The sequence below is a fragment of the Thalia democratica genome, chromosome 1 (genome assembly GCF_965202585.1).
Source record: "Thalia democratica chromosome 1, ktThaDemo2.hap1.1, whole genome shotgun sequence".
In the NCBI taxonomy this organism is placed as follows: domain Eukaryota; kingdom Metazoa; phylum Chordata; class Thaliacea; order Salpida; family Salpidae; genus Thalia; species Thalia democratica.
Genome location: NC_139165.1, coordinates 43,913,608 through 43,936,653, shown reverse-complemented (window position 1 = coordinate 43,936,653; position 23,046 = coordinate 43,913,608). Strand labels below are relative to the sequence as shown.

Below are 23,046 nucleotides of genomic sequence, written 5' to 3'. Positions count from 1 at the left end.
AATCAACGACTTACTCCCCCAGGAAGCTATAAAATTATTTGGAAACAAAATTCCACACCAATCAAAAAGGAAATATCAACAGTTTGCGAAGTTGGTGATATCGTGATAAGAAGTTAGTTTTTTTGTTTTCAATCAGAACTTCTAATAAATAAAAACTATCAAACTTTTATTTGGTCGCTACATGATTAATTTAAAAGTATTCAAATAATAACTTTTCGGCTTTAGTATTAAAATTCTTTTAATCGTTCGAAGTAAAAGTTGCTAACTGAAAAACAACTATCATTTCTGTATATTATTAATTAGTATGTATTGAAATGAAGCTTCTTAGCTCTAATTATTTTCAAAGTGTTATAGAAAAATAACTTTATTAAAAACAAACAGAGTGTGAGCTAGCAAGCGATAAATTCGAGGTTGTGAGCGAATCATCAAACTACAACGACACTGGAACGGTAGTTTGCAAGAACGGTGGCCAGATGTTTCATGAAGACTCTCCTGTGTCAAACACCACTGCGAGATGTGATGAAAACGCAAACTGGTCTTTCAATGAAGACAAACTTCATTGTTACAGAGGTTTAACATTAGTTTACAAAAAAAAATAACTAAAGTTAACTAATGACATTTACAGGGTTGCCATTTTACCAGGAATTTGACAATTTAGGCAAAAAAAAAACTGGAAAAATCTGGAATTTGAGAAATTTTGAAAAAAAAAACTGGAATTTTGAACAAAAACCACTAAAAAACCTAGAAAAACCTGGAAGTTTAACAATTTTCACATGTACAGTGGTAAACTTCGATTTGACTCAAATAATCTATCAAAAATATTTATTATTAAAAAACATATTTAAAGTAGCTTTATAGTATCTTTTCAATGTTTTTGTACTATTAACCTTAATCTTAACTTTAAACTAAAAATAGACTCAAAAATGTGTACTTTTAAAACCCTGGAAGAAATTTGGAAAACCTGGAAAAACTTTTGAAAAGACGAGTGGCAACCCTTCATTTAAAAAATAATACAATGACTTTTGTTTTACATCTTTAATGCTAGGCCATTCCTTAAAAAAAACAGCACCTCAGAGAAAAAACTGTTAAATGTAATATTTTACTATCACATATCATTGTCTGATTACGGATTAATAACTATAACATATTTGCAATAGTTCAAGTATTTACTATATACTGTAAAAAATATTTATAATGTATAATAACCCGAGTTTTTAATAAGTAAAACTATTTTAGTTGATTTAAGTTGATAGTTTACTGAAACTCCGAAATTAAACCAATAAATTAACATAAAGTTTTTTTTTATTAACAGACACATAAAAAAAATAATATTAAAGATTAATTAACTTTAAAATTACAGTTTTAACTACAAGCTGATTTTAACAAACCAAGAGTGACATTTTTTCAGTAGTTATTTTATGTATTTTTGTAAAAGTTATCTAATTTAACTACAAAAACAAACAAGTAAACATGTTTTTCTTTTCTAGATGACGAAGTTGAAAGAGAAGTTCGAATAACCACAGTAATAGTACAGTATTGTGCAGAGAACTACTTGTTAACAGCAATTTTGGTTCTACTTATTTTTGCTACTTTTGCATACGTAACTATTTGGCTATACAGATCACCAAACAATAATAACAATGATATTTTAAAATAGTAAATAAGATGGGTGATTGTGTAGTTGTTTGTCAAAACGTTGAAAATTTTTTTAATATTTTCTTATTTAAACTCGTATGTTGATACAATAAAAAAACTCAATCTAAAACTGGATTATTTTGAATCTTTTGTAACTTTAAATATTTACTATAGTATTTTTTTATAACACTAAAATGTTTATGCTTTAATTATTTTTAACATGTACATGCTTAGGAAATTTTATTCAAAGCTTTTTAAATTGTTATTTTAGTTTAAGATTTTAATTATTTTTAAAAACCCCGGGGTCAATACTTATACATTTCAAAATCTAGGGTCTTTTTTTTATTTCAAGTTAATAAACTATAAATAAAAAACCAAAAAAAAACGACAATGAGATATGGGAAACAGTGGTATTGAAATAATAAAAATAGTAAATAAATCATAAGTGTTGTTAAGAAAAATAGAGTTAATTACCAAGGGTTAAGGGTAACAGTGATAGCTAACAAAAATTAATAAGAAAATAAAAACATTAAAAAAAAGCTAGTTACTAAACGTAAGGGTTAGGGGTAATAGTGAAATAAAAAAGTATAAATAAAGAAAAGTAAAAAATTAAAAAATAAAAACCTAAACTTTTTTACTAATCGTTTTAATGATTTATATAAAACTGAAAAAAATCTTTTATTATAGAATCTTTTTGGAAAATAGTTTTCTTTTGCTAAAATATATCTGTGGTTATCATTTTAACTCCTTCAAACTTTCGGGGCCATTTTTTCTACTTGTTGAAAACTTAGGTCATTTATTTTACTTGATCCAAACTGTTCAGTGTAAAAATTTGTTGAAAACACTGTGGTTTCCAACACTTATGTCGTCATAATCTTGTATTGATGAATTAAGTACAATCAATCAAAAAATAGTACTACTAGACTTTAGGTAGCTTCTATTATAACCGCTCTGCTTTGATTTATTTTACTGCAAATAGCATAAAATGCTTACTAGATACAGTTAAATGTCAGTGTTTAGCGAGTTTCTAGAAGGAATTGCTGTTGCGTGAATGTTTTCGGAACCTTTTACTTGACTTCATTTACGTTAGCCTTAAAACATAAATTAATTGTTGTTTTTTAGATGCTATCCTACAGTATACACTGTTTAGTTATTTAAGCTTATATTCGTGATAAACATTCATGCAGCAAATTATGTTCTAAAATTTTCTACTTATTATAAATTTGAAAATTATGTTTTTGAAGATATAGTTTTTGCAGACAAACTCACTTTTTTTGTTCTTATTATCAAAGCATTCAAAAAGGGTAGATCGCAAGTCCATGAGTGGCTTAAAAAGTTTTTTGAAATGTTTCTGCTGAAGTTTTTCCAAGTCCCTCTGGAGAAAAACTTTAACACCCGAAAATGAATAATGATTTTCCCGAATCTCTTTTTTTATTATTGAATTAATTTGTTTTATCAAATGGTTTTTTTTAGTTCAGTAATGAAAAATAAATTTCATCTAAATTAAAAAATAAAACTTCAAGAAAAAAAATTATTGATCATAAACGTCGTTAAAACTTCAAAGCGTCATCTTTCTTAAACATACTTATTTCAAATTTATTGACTTATAAATTTTATTTTCGTATAACAGCATAACAAAAAATAACCTGTATAACATTCTTTAAATACCTTTTAAAAATATGTATTTCTTCAGAAATAGACTAAATTTCGATTTTAGTTTTTCTTCAAACTGCTAATTAGCTTCAGGGTCACAAAAGTGCGGCTAGCGTGCCAAATGCAGACCGCAAAACAAATATATGCGGTCCTCGAGACACATTAAAGCTAAAAAAATATTATTATCTAAGTAACAAAATAACGGTTAGTAGTAAAAAATTGACAACTAGACTTTTAATTTTATATTTGATCTTTGCTAGTGCTCTTTAAATTATCATATTGTTTCACTTTTGTTTTTAAAGTGCTGTTTTCATATTGTTGTTACAATTCTTAAAAAAACTGCGGTCTTCGAGCAACTTTTTCTAGGAAAATTAGCCTGCCACTTACAAAAGTCTGCCAACCTCTAGACTAGATCAACTGAACGTTACTTGAATTTTACAAGATTTTTAACTAAGTTGGAGTATATTTTGTAGTACTATATATTGCACTCAAGTTAGAAAGTTTTAAAGTACACTTAATTGTGTAACAGAATTAATACTTTGTTTTCAACTATGAATATTTAAATATATTTTGTTTAAACTTTGCTCAGCTTTTTATATAAGAAAAATCAAGGTTGCCACTTAGTAAGGAAAGTTTATTTGACAACTTGGCAGAAAAATATTTTCCAGCCTAAGTTGCAGTATAACAGGTAAAAACATACACACGTAGCTGCCATTTAATCGGTAAATCACGAAAAGGTTAGGAAAACTGTTATTAGTTCTGCAAAACAGTCAAAACAACTTTTCTTACTAGTTTGCAAACATTTTCATTATGTTTGCTTTAAGATATTGAAAAAAAGATGCGAACCATAACAGTTTAAAAGTTATGGAATTAATAATTTAATATCAACAATATTATTTTCATTAAATTTTGTGTCAAGACATAAAGGTAATTCAAATACTTTCAATATAACGATAGAAGAATGTAGTAAAGATCGTTCTAGAGCTTTTTATTTAAAATGTTCAAGAATTGAATACATTTAGTAAAACAGTATACAATTTAACTTGTCCTAGATAAGACGTTTAAAGGTATCCGTAGTGTACGACTCGATAACCGAAGGTTCTTCGTGCACCAGGTCCTAGGACTAAAAAAAATGAACGTTTTTTTGTTGTTCAATAAACTAATAACACAGTGATAAAAATAATAGTTCAAAAATGCGCGGGGTAATTTTATCATTGTACAATTGTTTTTCAGGATATTAAAAATCTACTCAAAGAAAATCTATTATTAGTTTTATCAAAATTCCTAAGGCTGTATCATAAATTTCTAATTTAAAAAAAAACGAGAAAAGTCTAACAGAGCCTCAAGTTAACATAAAGGTTTGATCATACCTTTTTAATCATAAGACCACAAGCTTTCGGTAGACTGAGACCCGGGTCTTGATTAAATAAATTAGACTTAAAAAGCTTCTTGAATATACAACAAATTCATTTGTTACTAGCTTATAACAGTTATATTACACACATACTTATTTTAATTCCTTACTAATTAAGTTTAAAACGTACAAAAAAGAATTACTTGTAGGAATATATTAGAAGTGAGATATTAATCATTAGAAAAATTTAAATAAATCAGCCAAAACAACTTACGCATAAGGAATAAATTTAATTCAAGTTTATAGTTACAAGTTGTGTTTATAAACAATTTTAGTTTAAGAAAAACTTAATTTTTTCTTAATATACATGTAATTATCATTTTTGTTTGTCTTATTTTTTTTTAATTGAGCGTTTGTACTACACTACTTATTCAGAACAAAAATATTCTTATTTTAAAAATGTAGTATATTGCTAATCTACAACTTAAACACGAAATTAAAGTATAACAAAAATAAAGTCCATTCCTTAATTTTGATAAAGTTTAGTTACAAATCCGAGGTAATATAGTTTCAGGTGCACTAAATTAATCTTCCAAAAACTTATGTTAGTTAAACGTTACAAGCTTTATAACCTTATTTGACAACTTTTTCTCAAAGTTGTTACTTAAGTTATGTATGTTTTCGATTCTTAGTAAATAAATAAGATATGTTATTAACTACTATAAATTTAATTCAAAACAAAACTAGTACTTTTGTTCATTTCAAAAATTTTCTTTAGCTAACAAGCAAGTAGCTCGCGGACCAAAATGTCTTTCTATAAACCAGGTCCTCCGACCATAATCCTCAGCGTTGATTTCATTATCGAGTCTAATTAAGTGATAATAAAAACTAAAACAGAAGACTACGCTAACTTGTGATAATACAGCAACATTTCTTATTTTGATGTTAAAATTTACATCAGCTTTGTAGTATAAAAAAAAAAACAGTCATTATCACTTGCTTTACGTAGTATTTTCTTAACGTAAAAAATACCAGAGGTTTTAATAAAAGGATGGGAATTTGATCTTATTTTGTTAGATATTTGAAAAGTAATAATTAAAAAAAAAACTATTAAAGATTTATAAACAATACTAAATATAGCTTTTTTATCACCAATTTGTAACAGTTTTAGAGAAGATGTTGTATTTCTACAAAAAATAAACAAGTATTCAAATTAGTTAGACATTTCATATAATCCATCAAAATTAGATAGTGAAAATTATGACTAAGTTGTAGAAAAAAATATTTTTTTTAAAGGTAGAATACATTAGTCTCGCCCTTTCTTCTTTCTACAGCAACAAATCTATTTTTTAATTTCAAAAAGTTAGTTACATAACGTGTAAATCTAAATGCCCCTTAGCAATTAACATTAAATTAACCAAATATATAAACAATTTTTTTAATATGACAAACAATTATGTTGTTTAGGTATATTGTGTTCAACGACTTGCTTCCACGAGCGTGAACTTAGATTGAGAGCGTTTTTTAGGAATTTTATAAAAATTTCCAAACTTAAGACCCAATTATGTCGTTATCTTAATAGCTAATTTTTTTTTGTTTTATAAAAAACGGTCCTTTGTCTTTAATTAAAAAAAATCCATTGAATAGGGTCACTTTCAAGTTTTTGTGTTTTTTTCTAGTTTTTATTTACACAACCTTCTCTTATAAAATAATTACTTTTTCTCAAAATTTTTTTCTTAAACATACTTATTAAAATGATTTTAATGATGCTATAAACTTTTTTTTTCACTTTTTTTTTTATACCATAAGCCTGAATAAACTTTTCAGAAAAATTCCAACTTTGCACAATTTTCGTGTTTCAGATATACAACCTTTTATGCAAAAATAAAATATCTTTTTAGTAATTTATATTTTTAACAGACTTGTATAGTTATGTTTTATGATGTTGTGATATTTTTTTACCACTTTATTATTGCTTTTAAAATACATGACCCATACAAGTTTTACCTAAACTCTTAGCACTTGAGCAAGAAGTCCCTCAAATAGCGTTGCTAAGAATTTAGGTTGTATAAATAAAAAACTAGAAAAAAAAAATTTAAGGGACCTTATTCAAAAAGTCTATTTTTAAGTCCAATTTTAGCAAAAAAAAAAATTTTAAGGTAAAAATTGTCTTAATTAGTTTAAGGACATTAAAAAGTTACTGTAGAGCTATTTTAAATGTATTTTAACAAAAAAAAAGTTACTGACAAATTTTTTTTTTTTTGATATGATACATTTAATGTACCTAAACAGAATTTCATTACTTAACGTGTAAAGTTTTTTTAAATTTCCTGGATTTACGTTCAAGTTTCAGTTAATTATCATCTATCTTGTCAAAATGAAGTTTTTTACAGGATTGTAATTTTTTATGGTAACCCTGTTTTAAATATAATCAATTCGTCTACAACTTACTTAACTTTAACACTTAAATAATGAAAATAAAAGTACCTGAAAATACAGCTTTAGGAAAGTTATCAAGCAAAAAAATACAGTATTATATTGCTGTTAGAAATAATAATTGACCTGTTTTGTAAAGGTTTGCACATATCTTCAATCTTAATCTGTTACTATTCAAACTAGTAAAGAGTTAATGTAAGATTTTTAGTTTGTTCATTATTAACATATATTTTTTTATTTAGATCTGTTTCAGCCTGTTGATAGGTAAATAAAGTCATTTTCCTTCCTTCTTATCGTAATAAACCAATACGTTGTTTTTATTTTTATTTATTCTAATACCGAGTATTATCTATCTTATTTATTTAACGTTTTGTAATAAAGTTAATTTTATTTTAGATCAGTAAGCAAAAAATATTTACTTAGTTTCAAAATAGAGCAAAACACAAGGTAAAAAACAAAATTATTTTGAAGCTGAATTTAGCATTACTTAAAAAATTTAAAACTAATCGGATTTGGCTAGATCTTAATTTTAAAAATAGGTCCATACAGGACAAACTATTTTAAAAAAATCCGAATTCGGTATATCAATATAGTTAAATGTTTTCTTTGAGTTCCATGATTTTTTTAAGTATTTTGTGATAGTAATAACAAATGATGTTATTAATTTTGTCTTTTAGCGAAAATTTTTCACTGGACCTCACACATATTTTAGTATTTCTTAAATCCTATTGTTATGTTAGGACATATTTTTACTATTCAGAATTATAATAAAAGATACAAAAACTACCATTTTTCCATAAACAAAACTTAATTTATTTTTACAATATAATATTTTTGGAAATAAAAACTTTTGTGTATAGTTACAAAAAGTAAAATCCAATAAGCTTTTTAAATATAATAAAACAATTTTGACAAGGTTTGTTTTAAATAGTTTTTTTTAAACTTACTTTAGTAAAAGAAAAACTTTGGTGGGCTAAAAAAAATTTCAAGCAATACTTTCACTCAACTTTGAATGTACAATTAGTAATACTTTCAGGCGGCTTTACTTTACGGAGTTAAAAGTATTTACAATCAAAATATAAATAAAACTACCGCAAGTTAGACTGAGTTTGCTAGTAAATCTGAAATATATGTTTAGGTGTTGAACAAATGTTAGTTGTAGCACAATTCATAGTTGTAACATCGATTTATCAAACTATTAAAAATGGTTTAATCGATCTAAAGTCATAAAGAATCAAATATAACTCTAATATCCCAATTTACCATGTTATTTCAGATCACTTACTTGTTATATGTTGTTTACTATTAAACTAACTGACTAGCAAAATAAATTAGCAAGTAAGTCTACAGAAAAACTATGGAGATTTACTAGTTTAAATGCCTTGGGAATCAAAATATATATTGGAATGACATTAAGGCAGCTGATTAAGAAAATTAAAGTACATATACTAAAGAGTATAGAAAAGTACTGTAAAACAGTTGAAAAAGATAACAAATCTTCCACAATCTTTAATGCTACAAGACAATTATATATTTCAGAACACCTAGTAAACAACGGTGAATTTGCAAACAATTATAGTTTTATAAATTCAAAATATTTAAACATTCTAACGAAAATATTTTTATTATAATTGAAACGCATTTGTATTTGTAAGAATTACTAACCTGTTAACACGAAATCTATTTTGATTTACTTAAATTTTAGTTGTGCTGTACCTTTAAATAATTTAATTATTTGTCAAGCAATGTTTTTTCTAAGGGTTTTTAAACAAATACTTTAAACTATAACAAACGTTTTAGTAAACCTAATACTTATCACAAATATTTATATGTTTAATTTTTAAACATACACAAAATTTAAACTTAATTCTGCTTAATTTTTCGCTTCTTGAGTTTGCAATGCTGTTTTAAATCTAACTTTTGAACATAAAAAGTTGTTAAATAGTTTAAAATGTTATCCTAATACAAATAAAAAATTTAATTATGAAAATTTAGCCATATATATCTAATTAACAAAAATTAAAAGATTTATTACAAAAGTAATGAACTTACGAAACAAATTTCATAGTAATTATTATTATCACTGGATTAAAAATATCTACATTAATAGCGGTTTGTGATCTTTTTTTGGTAAAGATTGCTGCAGATTGATAACTTACTATCAATAAAAAAATTTTAACATGATTTAACTTTGTGTATTGAATACGCTCGATTTGTATTAAAATAGTTATTAATTTGATAAAAATCTACTAATTCTGTGACAAAAAATTTGTTTAAGTTTTATAGCATTAAACTTTATTAAGAAAAGAATTTTTTTTTTTATCTTATACATTTAATTTTTTTCAATATCTGCTGGCACTAGTTAGAATGTACAAGAAAAACTTAAAAATTAGGTGTTGGCAACGTTCAGCCCGCGGGCTGGATACGTCTGTTAAAAATATGTGGATAGCCAAGTACAATTTAGTTTGGAAATAATATGTGCAAAACAAATAGTCTTGAAATTTTATTATATACATTTTCAAACGACCTACTATTCTAAATAATTAGTAATGATTAATGAAAAAATATGTATAGTTCAACTTTTTAAATCTTTGTGCCCGCGAAAATTTTGCTGATAAACGTGTTCCATCGAATAGAAAGGTTGTCAATCCCTAGTTTAATTAATTGTATAATAAGTATTATTTTACTTTATTTAAACTGTAAGAAAATAATAGTTTAGCTGAACGCCTATAACAGATTTAAAGTATTCTGAAATATAAAAATAACTACCGTTAATAAAACATCACGATCTTATACAAGAACTTAAAAAATATTGAACATTTTTTAAATTTTTGATCAACAGTTAGTGTCTTTTGATTTAGCATTTAATGTTATTACTTATGAAATTGTGCTTATTTGCTACAATATTTTACATAACACATATTTCAATGTACTTTAATTAAGTTAGGGGTTTAATAGACGGTAAAGTTTAATTTATTTTAATAATGATATTAAAGCTATAATGTTTTCCACTGTTTTTAAAAATCAAAATGTTTTTGAAATGTTAGCGATCTAAATCAATTAGTCAAATAAGTGTCTCATACCAGGCAACAAATAAATAAGGCAAAAAATCCTATTTAAATAGTTATTTATTACCTTTTACAGTTTTTGAGATACTGTTTTAAACTATTTTTGTCTAATTTATAATAAGTTATGAACAAAATTTCTAAAATATATTTTGTTTGTAGTTTTTTTAGTTATACATTATACATTATTATTATAGTCTTTATTTAAATTTTGGTCATAATACTTTGTTGTTTTTTTTAGAAAAGCTCCTCTGAATTTTTTGAAAATATAATTAAAAACTACTTGAAAATTTGAATAAACTTGTTTTTCAAATGTAGGAGATAAGTTTTAAGTAATTTATTAAAAAGTTGGTAAATTGGACATAAAATTTTCTTATCTACACGTTTGTATCCAAAACAATTATCATTTGAACAATTAACTATTGACTGGTTATAAGTCATAAGTGAATTAATATTTTAGTCTTATGGCACATACTTTAAAGCTATCAAATAATAGCCAATGTTAGTTTAAAAAAAATATAAATGTCACCTAAAGATTGTAATGAACTTATTAAAATTTAAAATTTTACAAACTAAAATTATATAGAAAACTAGAGTCCCTGCAAGTAACATTCACTCAAGGTATTAAAAACTGTACATTTAATGTTTAAAGTTTTACCTTTTTTAATATTTGTATAATTTAAAAACTATTACTCAATTATAATTTCTTTTTCACTGAAAGAACTCACAAAAAATCAAAAAATGTCTGTAATTTATTTACATAATAGAAAATATTATTATAATATCAATGACGGAAGAACTTAATGACGTTTGACAAACTACTAGATGATAAATCTTGTTTTATAAAATCAAGAACAAAAATTTATTTCTTTTTTATAAAATAACTTAGTAACGTTAAATCTTTATGTAGTTAGACTAACTATAAGATGAGAGAAACTTAGTTTTTTGAAATAAAAAATAAAATAGTCTTTCTTTTTAAAAAATTTTAAACTTTCAACAAAAATAACATAGAAATTACTTATTAGCAGAAAAAGCAACTTTTGCACCACCTTCTTGTTCTCTAGTGTTATTTCTTTTGTCAGTACAAAAATACCAATTGGTTATCCTGTAAATAGTTATTTTTAAATCTTAACAAAAATACCATACATTTCTAAAAATAGTACTTATTTAAACGACTTTAAAGGCACACTTTTTATACTTTATGATTACAAAAAAGTATTATGTCTAAACGTTTAAAAACTCCTTTTTTAGTATAATTAGTATAGTTTACTTAAACTAACTTTTTGGGCCCCCATCCATTTTTGCAAGCGATAATAGTTAAAACGATGACAAGGATGGTGATAATTATTCCGCTAATTCCTCCGACGTTAATGCCTAAAAAAATTGATATCGTACATAAAAAAGTCATCAAAAAAATTAAACAGCGTAGTAAATTTATAGCGTTATTTAATGCTAAGACTATAATTTAATGAAAACATAAGTAGTCAAGCATAACCGCCGTTATTGATTTAGTTTAACTACTTAAGAGCAAAAAAAAAAACTAACCAAAACCAATGTTTGGCAGGTCCGGTAGGGTTGGTGGTTTTACAGGGATTTCTGTTGCTGTTGAGCTGGTTGTTGGGGTATTTGTTGTTTGGGGGCTTTCAGTAGGCTTTAGTGTGCCGGTGATAGCATGTTGAACTTCTACATCTAATTCATCAAAGCAAAAGTGCTTTGAAAGTTTACCTTTATTTAACTTAAAGGTGACCATGTAACAATTCTTTGCACATTTGCATTCGTTGCCTGTAAAACATTTATACCACTGGTTACAATCGTTTAATATAGTAGTTATTTACATATATCGGAAAGTCTATAGTTTAGAACTACAAAATCAATATCGTGACTAAGGTTGAGCTTAATAAAGGATACGAAAATTACAAGCTTTGTGCCGTTGTTTGTTAATCACTCACATACAATTATCAATTTAATAAAAGAAACAGCTATAGATTAAGTATTTGTATTAAAGGTTAAAAATTATCATTCATAAAAGTATAAAAAAGTTGGACTTGTAGCAAAGTAAAGTTGAACAAACTGCAGGCAAAAAAAGTATCCGCCAAAATATTTTTTAAATTACAATTAAATAAATAATACAAATTCTTTTTTTATCTCCTGTTTTTTGACTTTAACATTACATATTTTTTATTAATTTAATTTAAGGATATTCAACTTAAGTTTTGTTCAGTCTACTTTAAGTTCATATACATACGTATAAAAGAAAATTATTTAAACTTGATCCAACAATACTTTTGTTTAATGCATATTAGAAATTAAGTTTGTGCTCTTGCTTTTAATTAAGTTTGTGCTCTAAATTTTTAAGCATTGAAATATTTTACTTGTTTACTTAGTTTTAATACTAAAGTAACAAATTCGAAAGTATGTATCAAAAACAATAAGCAAAACAAATGTTTTTCTTTTTAATTTTTATGTAAAAGTCTTTGGATTTGTTATACCACTAAGTACAAAATAAAGATAAATGCAATTTAAAAAGGTTAATCTTCTACGACAATTTAAAGGTACAACTTATTATTTTTCTTATTCTTACTAAAAACAAAATATAAGTAGAAATAAACTTGCTATAAATGTATTATAACCTACACAAGGCAAAGAAGTTTAAATTACATTTGATTTTTTTATTTTATGAAAATATATGTTTTTTTATAACTATGTATAAAATTATTTTAAATCAGTTTCAGCTTTCTCTGATCTATCAAATTTAACATTTGTTTAATTTTATTGATAATAATAGTTCAACTTTAAAATGAAATAGTTTAAGAAATACATAATAACATCTAACCCGAAACAATATGGGCTGATTCAGGTTTACTATAAATAGTAAACCATTCTCCATTCTTCTGAAGAATGTTGAGACAGATCTTCAGTTTGTCTTCTTTGACAGACAGAATCCGCTTACAATGATCTGCAGTCAAGTTTTAAATTATCTAGTTATACCGTATTAATGTCTAAGAATAAATTTTTGCTGTATACTTTTACATACAAACAGTATGCTTCAATTTAATAAAAAAGAATAATGTACATGTAGTTATCATACTATCTGTAAAATAGTCTAACTTTTTTTTTTCAAGGTGACTGTTATACATTGGTCGTGTTGCGAAGGTGTTTGTTCCTTGCACGCTATAAGTTGATCTATTAACAATTAGAATTTGTTATAAATTAAACTTTCTTAGTTATGCTTGCTTTGAAGAAGTACAATTAATAAATATTTTTCTAATTCTATTTTTTAAGGTTGATCATAAAACTTTTGATTTAGTAAGTAAAGTTTTCTTTTGTATTTGATTTACTAAAACGGCAAATAAATCTAATCAGGAACTTATTAACTCACGGTTTTTTTTAATGCTAAAATTACAACTTTATGAAAACATAATAGTTATGCATAATCGCCGTTACTGATTTAGTTTAACTAATTAAAAGTAAAAAAAAATAATAACCAGTGCCTGACTGGCCCGTTGGTCCTTTTACAGGGATTTCTGTTGCGGTTGAGTCGGTTGCTGGGGTTTTTGTTGTTTGGGAGCTTTCAGTCTCTAGTATGCCGCTTGGCTGGTCCGGTTGGGTTGGTGCTAGGTGCGTCGGAACCGTTGGGGTTCTTTCAACATCGGGATCACGCGAATTTGCCTGGAGATTACTAGTCATTAAGTATTTAAATTTTAGCAATAAAACTACATGTACTAAAATTTTACTGATAAACGCATATTAAGTGTTACAATTTTAGATAAAATTGATCACAACTTGAGTTTACCTTTTGAGGACTCAACGCCACAATTCCCACCAAAAGGAGAGTAAGAAGATGAAATAGTTTCATACTACAATAATTCTGTAAAAATAGACTTTTACTACAAAAAAGTTTAATACTATGTATAAAAATTTTTAATTGGAATTTAATTATTAAACTTGTAGCATTAAAATTCGTAGTAAAATTAGGAAATTAACTGTACTGATTATTTTATTTTTATTTAAAAACTTTGGTATTTAATTTGGTATTTTTATTTAAAAATTGTTGAACCAACAATTATAATATGAAGATTTAGTATTTTTTTTGTAGAAATAATGAAATATATAAGTTTTCGAAGTCAAAAGGTATAGCTTGTTTTTTTAATTTATTAGTAATATTTTGTACATTTCTTAACTTACGAATAAAATAGTAAAAATGTAGATACTTAATGTTTTGATATTTAATCAGGTATATATTTTTCTGTAAAACTATCAGGAACTTAATTTTAACTAAGTGGAAAATTCTAATTTCAAAAAAAGCATCTAAAATATAAAATTAAGTACATTAAAAATTAACCAACGTAAGGTAATTGGAAACTTTTAATTAATCAGTTTACAAGGTTAAACTTGTCTACAGTTACTGAGCAACTGTTTAAAAAAACATTTTCAGATAAAAAACAAGGGTTTCAAAAAAAATTTTTTTAATTAATTCTAAGTTTTCCGAATTGCTTCCAGGTTTTAAAAATTCAATTTTTGTTCCATTTTTAGTATAAAACTTAATTTAAAATGAACTGTGAAATTTAGGACAACAACGATTAGAAAATACTTTTAATGAAAAAATAATCACTCTTATGTCAGAACTTTCGTATCTTAAAGAAATTTAGCTACTTAACATGTAAAAGTATTTAAGTTTCTCGGTATTTTATTTTAAATTTTAGGTTTTTCTTCAAAAATTTTTCAAATTAGTGTTTTTGCCTTGTAAAAAATCAGGTTTTTTGGCAACCCTGAACAAATTAAAACTACCTACTTAAGTACGACGAAAGATATTTACTTAATTTACTAGTTACTTTTAAAACGTTGTACAAGTTATTTTATAAAATAGGAGTACATTTTCAATTCAATAAAGCTGAGAATGTATGTTAAATAACAATTTTCGTTGTTTAATATGTATTGCATTAAAAGTCATATACTTTTTTTTGAAGCTTTAAGTTTTATTTGGCTTAACTTTTTGGGTCTATCTTTAGTTTTAAGCTAAGTTTAAGGTAAGAAACTGTGTTAAATAGTATAAAAACCATGAAAAGATACTGTAAAACTATTTTAAATATTTAATTGATATGATGACAACTTTTTTTTTCAAATATTGGAGCATAAGTGGCCAATAATTATACAGTAAGTTAAACAAGACACACAATTTCAAAAACACTGAATATATTTCAAGCAATTCTCATCAGTAGAATACAAAGCTAAAAATTAAAATCTTATTACTTGTTAGTTTTGTACTCTACTGATGAGAATTGCTCGAAATATATTTATTGTTTTTAAAATTGTGTGTCTTGTGTAACTTCTTTTTTTTTGATAGATTTTTCAAGTCAAATCGAAATTTTACTACTGTACATGTGAAAATTGTAAAAATTTCAGGTGTTTATAGTGATTTTTGTTTAAAATTCCAGGTTTGTTTTTCAAAATTTCTCGAATTCCAGGTTTTTTTGCCTAAATAGTCAAAATCCAGGTTAAGTGGAAACCCTAAATAATACAAAAAAAATTACTGAATTTGTCAGTTTTTCTTTAGATAGTAAGAAAAACTTCATTATTTTTTAATTTTCTAGACTTGTTTTAAAAACCTGAGCTGTCAAATTCCAGGATTTTTGTAAACCTGATTAAATAAAGATATTTAAGTAAACACATAAGTAAAAATATTGTAATTTTTCCTGTTTTAATTTATATTCCGATTAAACGAGGTAACAAATGATTCATTGTAAATCTGTAGTTGACTAATGTCAGAACTTTTGGTTTTCATTTTTTATGTGGCTTCAGGAAACTAACATGTAACTCCTACAGACATATTTCATATATCAATAAATTTTAATCAACTTTAAACCTATCAACACTTCACTTGTGTTATTCACTATAATTAACAAACATATTTACTTACCTTTGAGATTACTTGAACGAGTCAATTGAAAAGTAAATTTTGAATAATAATGTATGCCACTATTTTAAGAAGTTAATAATATCTACTTAAAAATGTCTTTAAATTTATTTTAGTTGTTTCCATTTATTGTTAAATGGTTTACTAAATTTAACTTAATGGTTTACTCAAAAAACGTATCCCAAATTCGTTTTTAGAAATTCAAGGCATCTGAACAGCCATATAAATATATATAAATTTATGGCTATAAAGCAAATGCTTGTTTGTAAAGATATTTAAAATTTTGTAACCTACTCTTCAATAATTAATTATAAAATTTCCAAGCAACTAAACACATAAAAACAGTCAATGTGCCAAATATTTCTCAATACAATATTTATCATGACGCGTATGAACCCTAAAATAAAATAATTTAGTGGCAGATGTGAGCGGTAAGAGCTCTAAGCGTTGTTAGATGTCAAGTTTCTCTCCAGAGGGACTGGGATAAAGCTTACCAGTAATATTAGGAAATCTTTTTAAGCTACTTTTTTATTTCTAAGGTGCAAAGAAAAAAAAATTTTAACAGTTGTATTATCTGTTTTTTTATTTACTAGTACATAAACGTAAAAAATATTAACTTATAAGTTAATGATAAATTGTTAATTCTAAAACAGGAGCTAGCAGCCTAGTTAAAAACACGGGCCAACTTTCCTCGAATAAAAATCTCGCGGGCCGCAATTATATATACATTTTAAGTAATTGAAATAAAAAATACTAATTTAAAGCAAAAATGTACTAGAGTAACCAATATAAATGCACTGGTAGATATCAAATTAATAGCATAAGTTTTAAATAATCTTATTATTGTTTTTAAAGAGGAATGTTTTGAGTTAAAAAGTATCTAACGGGCCTGAGTTTTCCGACCCTCGTTCTAGAACCTTTGCTACTACATTAATTTTTATCACAAACAAAAACTTGGTACTTTATTGAGTACAACAGAATCTAAAAACTCACTTTACATAAAAAAGATTATTTTAAAATAGCTGAACATAAAGTTATGCTCAAAAAACTGTCGCTGCAGGCAACATCCAATTCCTACAAGACAAACATTAAAACTAATTGCTTCAAGTTATTTGTATGCTTTCAACAAAATAAATGAAAACCTTTTTTTGAGCAGCACTATATTTTCAAAATCATAAAAATTTCTTCACTTTAGTCTAACAACTTGAAGTTTTCAGAACATATAAAATCTACTTATGTTATCCAAATTAAGTTTTGTTTTATAAATTGAGCTTGATTTTATCTTGTCAACCAAGGTACTTTTTAATTATTATTAAAACTAATTATTCTCAATATTTTCGGATTTATTCAAAAACAAAGTAGCAGTATACTTTAATACGCTATAATATTTAATTAAAAAACGAATAAAAAAAACTCTTGAATTAAAAACAAATTGAACATATATATGTATAAATTGTAATGATAACGTTCTTAAAATAGTTGTTATACAACCGTATTATTTTTCTGTTTAAAAGTTTAACTCTGTTTAAAAGTAAATCACAATGTTTTTTTTTTAGCTTTAAAACATATTTTAAAATTCTGTAATAATAAAATCATTATACTATATCATGCAAACAGTGCAAAACATAAATTGTGGAAATAAAATTTAAGCTTTAACAACAATCCATGCGCATTCTTCCACCTGATAAAAAGATATCATTATGGGAATTTTCATTTAACCTGTTTTTTGTGTATTATTAATAAGATTATTTTGTATGAAAATAGAACATTTTGTTTTAAATTTGGTATAAAGTGCTCCGAACTTTTAAAACTAAGTAAATGCAATGCAAATACAGCCCGTCTTCTTTCACAAAAAAAGGTTTCTTAAAGACAGATGAAGACAAAAAGATGGCCGGGAATAATTTATAATAATTCCTTATGTTTAGAGCTGAAAAATAAAACTGGTATATTAAAAAGTAATTTCAAATTATTTTCAAATTATAACTTTTAAAATTCTTTGAAAGTTAAAGCAGTAACATAAAGTAATTATACCAAGTACAAGTGCAATTTAAAAGTTGCAGTAAACCTGAATGAAATTTTCAAGTTTGTTGGTCACATAACAACGAGTACTAATTCTCCATTAAAGTAATTGATATAAACTGTGCAAACTTAGGTTATTAAAAATTGTTGGGTACTTTCTTAAATGTAGCTTTTTTGAACATGGTTATGCTGAAAATATAAAAACTTAGTTTTAATTATTAGATATTTAAAACCTATAAAAGTTTATACATCCGATTAAACTAAACCAATTTCCACTCGAATTTTACAATAAAGTCCCTTGAAAACTTGTTATTTTATTGCATTTTAACAAAACTACAGCTAAAAATACATAGTAAATATCAGGGTTGCCGCTCGTTTTTTCAACATTTTTTCCAGGTTTTTAAAGTACAAATTTTTGGGTCTATTTTTAGTTTAAAGTCAAATTTAAGGTAAGAAACTGTGTTAAATAGTATAAATAGATTAAAAAGATACTGTAAACCTACTTGAAATGTGTTTTTAAATTAAAAGTTTTTGGTGATGACAATCTTTTTTATGTATATGATAAATTTTTTGAGTCAAACCAAAATTTTACTACTGAACATGTTAAAATTCTTAAAAATTCCAGGTTATTTATTCAAAATTTCAGGTTTTTCCAGTTTTTTTTCAAAATTTCTCAAATTCCAGGTTTTTCAAGGATTCCAGGTAAAGTGGCAACCCTGAAATATTCAATACGTACCGACTCTTATAATATTTTGTTTTAATATTAACTGAAGAAAAATACTTTTTTTCCGAAAAAATTTTCAAGTTTTGAATGAAATTTATGAAAGATGTAGCTAAAAAATTGTCAAAGTTATTTTGCTCATATAAAAGTAGCTTATTTCTTAACTTTTAAGAAATAATTTCAGCATTAATTTATAATACTATAAACAAACATTTGAATCTCAGCTGAAGGCATCAATTTTGCATGTTTGCGTCTTCAGATAATCCTTCACTCCGTCCAGCCTAACACTGTATTTTTCGTTTATGTTTTCTGTACATAATTGTCAATTATCATAATTTATAGTGAATTTTTAAATTATCATAATATAAAGCAGTACTCAGGTTTGCCAAATGTTTCCCGATTTACAATTTCTTGCAGGTTTTTAAAATTACTCGTTTTAGGGTATACTTTTAGTTTAAAGTCAATTTTTATAAAAAAGTTTTAATTTGTCTAACAACATTGACAAAATATCGTAAAGCTTCTTTGATGTATCTTTTAACTATGCTAAAAAATGATTTTAATTAAAATAAATTATGCTTTTTTAAATGTGCCAATGCTAGTCATTAAAATTTAATTAAGATTAGATATACTATGGTTTTACAAAGGTTGAACAAATTTATTATATTTCATATTTATCCTTTTCAAAACATGTGACAAGTAATAACCATGTTTGATAAGTAATTAGATTAAAATGAAAGAAATTTTATCCTTAGAAATGAAGTATTTTGTTGAGGAAACAACCTTGAGGATTAAGTATTGGAATTTCCTATATTATCAGTTACGCTTTGCATGGCTTGGCCTTCCTGATCCAAATGTTTGGCCATACAAGCTTGAGCTTAACTTTGGAGTTCGCCTGGTCATAGCTATAACCTTCTTTAATAATGTTATAGTTTTAGGCTTTAAATTTTTAAATTCAACAAGATTTGAAATTGAAATCCAAGATGGGTTATTTATTTTTACATGATACAATCAGATTAGCGTTTATTGTAATAGTAAATACCTACCCAGAGAATTACTACCAAAGAAATTTCATCTCTGTTGCAGCTGTGCATTTACTTTCTAAATACCATTTCAATAAGAGGTTGCTTGTTCCAGTCATTTCCGTTATTGAGTTATGATCTTAGAACAAGATAATGTTTCAATAAAATCACAAAAGTTAATTAACTTATAAACCAAAACAAATTTTTAATCTTTGCTTTACCTTTTTGTTAAACTAGCTTAACAACTTTTTCAATCGGAGAAAATTCAGTCAGTAGGTGGCTAAAGTATTTAAATTTTTATATAACGTTTTTGGTCAATAAAATAGCTATTTGTAATAAATTACTTTTTAAATGTTAAAACTTTAAACAGTTCAGTTAAGAACCATTGTATTTTAACCTAAATAGTTCAAAAAGTTTTCAGTTGTTCTATTACAAAGTAAACTAGTTTCTAACCCCATGGATCAGGGTTAGTTGTTGCAGGTTAGTTGTACTGGCAATGCTGTGCAGTTATTGTATGGCCCATTTCTTGTTGGATTTTAGATGATTGGAACCTGCAAAATAAAAAATTTTTAAGAACACCAAACTCAGTACCTGACAAAAGTAAATTACAACTTTCATAAAAACTGGTTTATAAAAATTATATCCTAATTAATTTACCTTCATAAAATCTCTGTATTTAATTAATATTTATGTATTTAAGTGTTTTCATTGTGTGATGGAAAAGAGTAACTGCGTATTCTAGTTCGATATTACAAATGTGTCATACCATCAAATGATAATCTAAGAGTAGTCGAACTGTTAAACAAAGAGTTTTGACTAATGTATGTTAATAAGTCTTAATTCAATTGTAAACCAGGTTGATTAAAGCCTAATATTTTTCGTCAAACAAAAAAAATTGAAAATTGTATTAAAAACTTAAATAAATTTTAAATATTTAAACACAAATCCAAAGACATTAAAATATTACGATACAAACCTCCAATTTTTAGCTGAGTATTTAACTGAGGGTATAAGTTTTGCACTAACTAACTTTGTTAACTACTTTTCACTGATGTGAAGTTTTGTTTTTGTTCAAATAAAATATAAAACATTTAAAATGAAACTTTAAACAAATAAAAAATAGTAATAAATTAAAAGAAACTGAATCAAATTTTAAAAAACCTCAAATATCAAATTATTATAGAAAAAAATAGTCAAATTAAAAGTTATTTTTGATAAATATTTAAAGATTTAAAGTGTTGTCTCTTAAACTAATATATATGCTTAAAAAATTGTTTATTCGAACGTTATAAAAATCTCTCTTTTTTAGATCTGCCAACACTTTGTATAGAGAAACCAACTTACATTTGCGTTACTTTTAGATTGTTGAGCTTTAAAATGTATTTTGCAATATTTGAGGATACTTTTTAGTATACAGTTACTATTTCGAAAAAACTTTTAGTAAAAAAATTACTTAACTTTTTCAAGTCAAAAAACACTTGTAACTAAAAATTTTATTTATGGTAATGTAACCAAAAACTTAAATCAAAAGTACTTTTTCTGTTCACAATAATTAGTAATAAACAAAGCCTACTTGATGGACTTTCAAAAGCCGCTTTGTTTGTGAGTGGGGAATTGAACTGCTCGGGCAGTCATTAGATTTTAGTCTGCAGTTTTAAAACATCATTCATAATGTCAAGTGGCCCTTGGGTAGGAAGATAGCAATTAATTTCTGACTGTTAGATTGTACCTACAGTTTTTATAGAAAGGTTAAACTTGAATTTAAAAACATACATAAAAATTAACAAACTCGGTCTCATTTAGCTTTGGAGATATTTTACTCATTTATTTCTTTTCCAATTTCACCAATGGGCCATATTGCTGGGTAGGTTTGAGAACTTCAGATTTTGGCCGGTATGATGCTGTTTTTACATATTTAATTTACTTTACAACCTAGTTATTTTGTTCCCAACAACTCACTTTTATTGTTATTTTGACACGGATACAAAGAAACAATCTTGCAGTAAAATTTCTTGACTCTGGTTATTGGGAGACTTAGGTTTCTTTTTGAGTACTATATCAGGCACAAGAGGTTCCTGCAACTCATATATGTTTTTTTTTGTTAAAATCACCTTAACACTAGGACTACAAAGCAAAAAAATTAAAATTTATTTAAATATACAGTCAATGTTTATAAATAAAAGACTTAAAACCAAGATGGTTTTTCTAAAAATCTAGACTGTTTAATTTAACTGTGACAATATAAAAAACTGGTAATAATCCAAGCTCTAATCTAAAGATTTTTGTGTAGTGCTAATCCAAGTTTTATAATTGGGAAGCTTTGCAGAATCATAATTATGAAGTTTGCATATATTTTCCAAAAAATCAGTAGCAAAATAAATTTTAGTTTACAGAAAAATCCTTCTAGCTATGTTTTACAAGTAAAAGGATCACATTATAATGCTAACAACTTAATTTATTTTTATAACTAGTAGAGTTAAAATAGTTTCATCTGTTTCTTTTAATTTGCATGAAAGTGTTCATACTCTAATTCTAATATATATCACATAAGAATTGTACATGAAGTTTAAACTTATTCAAATATTTTAAAAGGTATATTATCTTTACTAGTTGAAAAGTTACACTGGCTTTTAAATATTGTTTTGTTTATACTATTTATTAAATGACATATTATATGGACCACAACTGTAATTTTTTAAAGGTACTTAGCCTTTAGCCATTGTAATAGTGTTAAGTAGCTACTTACAAAAATGTGACAAAGCTCTTAGTATATTTTTTACATATTTAATGCTGAAAATTTACTTTTCTTTAATACAATTAAAAAAACATATATTAACTCACCTGACAAACTAAGCTTCTGGAAATAGGTATACCATCTGCTTTTGACACTTTCAAGACTCTCATAACTTAATCTGGCCCCATAACTGACGTATTCATAATATTTAAAAATTTACAAACTGTTATGAAATAAGAAAATATAACTATAAACTAACAAAACTTAACAAATTTATTAATCTATTTTTTCAGATGTAATTTCTGGAAATAAATCTACATAAATGGTTTTTTTTAAATATGAAATTAAACATACAAATTATAGGGACTGTCAAAGTATTCAGTATATAAGCACATAAACTTTGACATTATTTATATCAGAGTTGGCACTTGCTTTTTCAAAAACTTTTCCAGGTTTTCAAAATTTCTTTCAGGTTTTTAAAAGTACACCTTTTTGG

General features: G+C 25.3%; 1 long non-coding RNA gene across 7 annotated transcripts; it reads right to left on the bottom strand.

Annotated features, from left to right (window-relative positions):
- Positions 1-17,225: 17,225 nt before the first annotated feature.
- Positions 17,226-22,775, bottom strand: LOC145828996 (uncharacterized). Of its 7 annotated transcripts, none has more exons than XR_014369540.1 (8): positions 22,658-22,775; positions 21,776-21,891; positions 21,606-21,717; positions 21,390-21,545; positions 20,270-20,367; positions 19,578-19,955; positions 18,123-19,106; positions 17,226-17,984 (listed from the first exon to the last, which is right to left on the bottom strand). It is a non-coding gene; the product is annotated as an uncharacterized LOC145828996 (long non-coding RNA). The 7 variants fall into 7 exon arrangements; XR_014369543.1 differs by having other exon boundaries at positions 17,226-17,776; XR_014369542.1 differs by having other exon boundaries at positions 17,226-17,738.
- Positions 22,776-23,046: the final 271 nt, after the last annotated feature.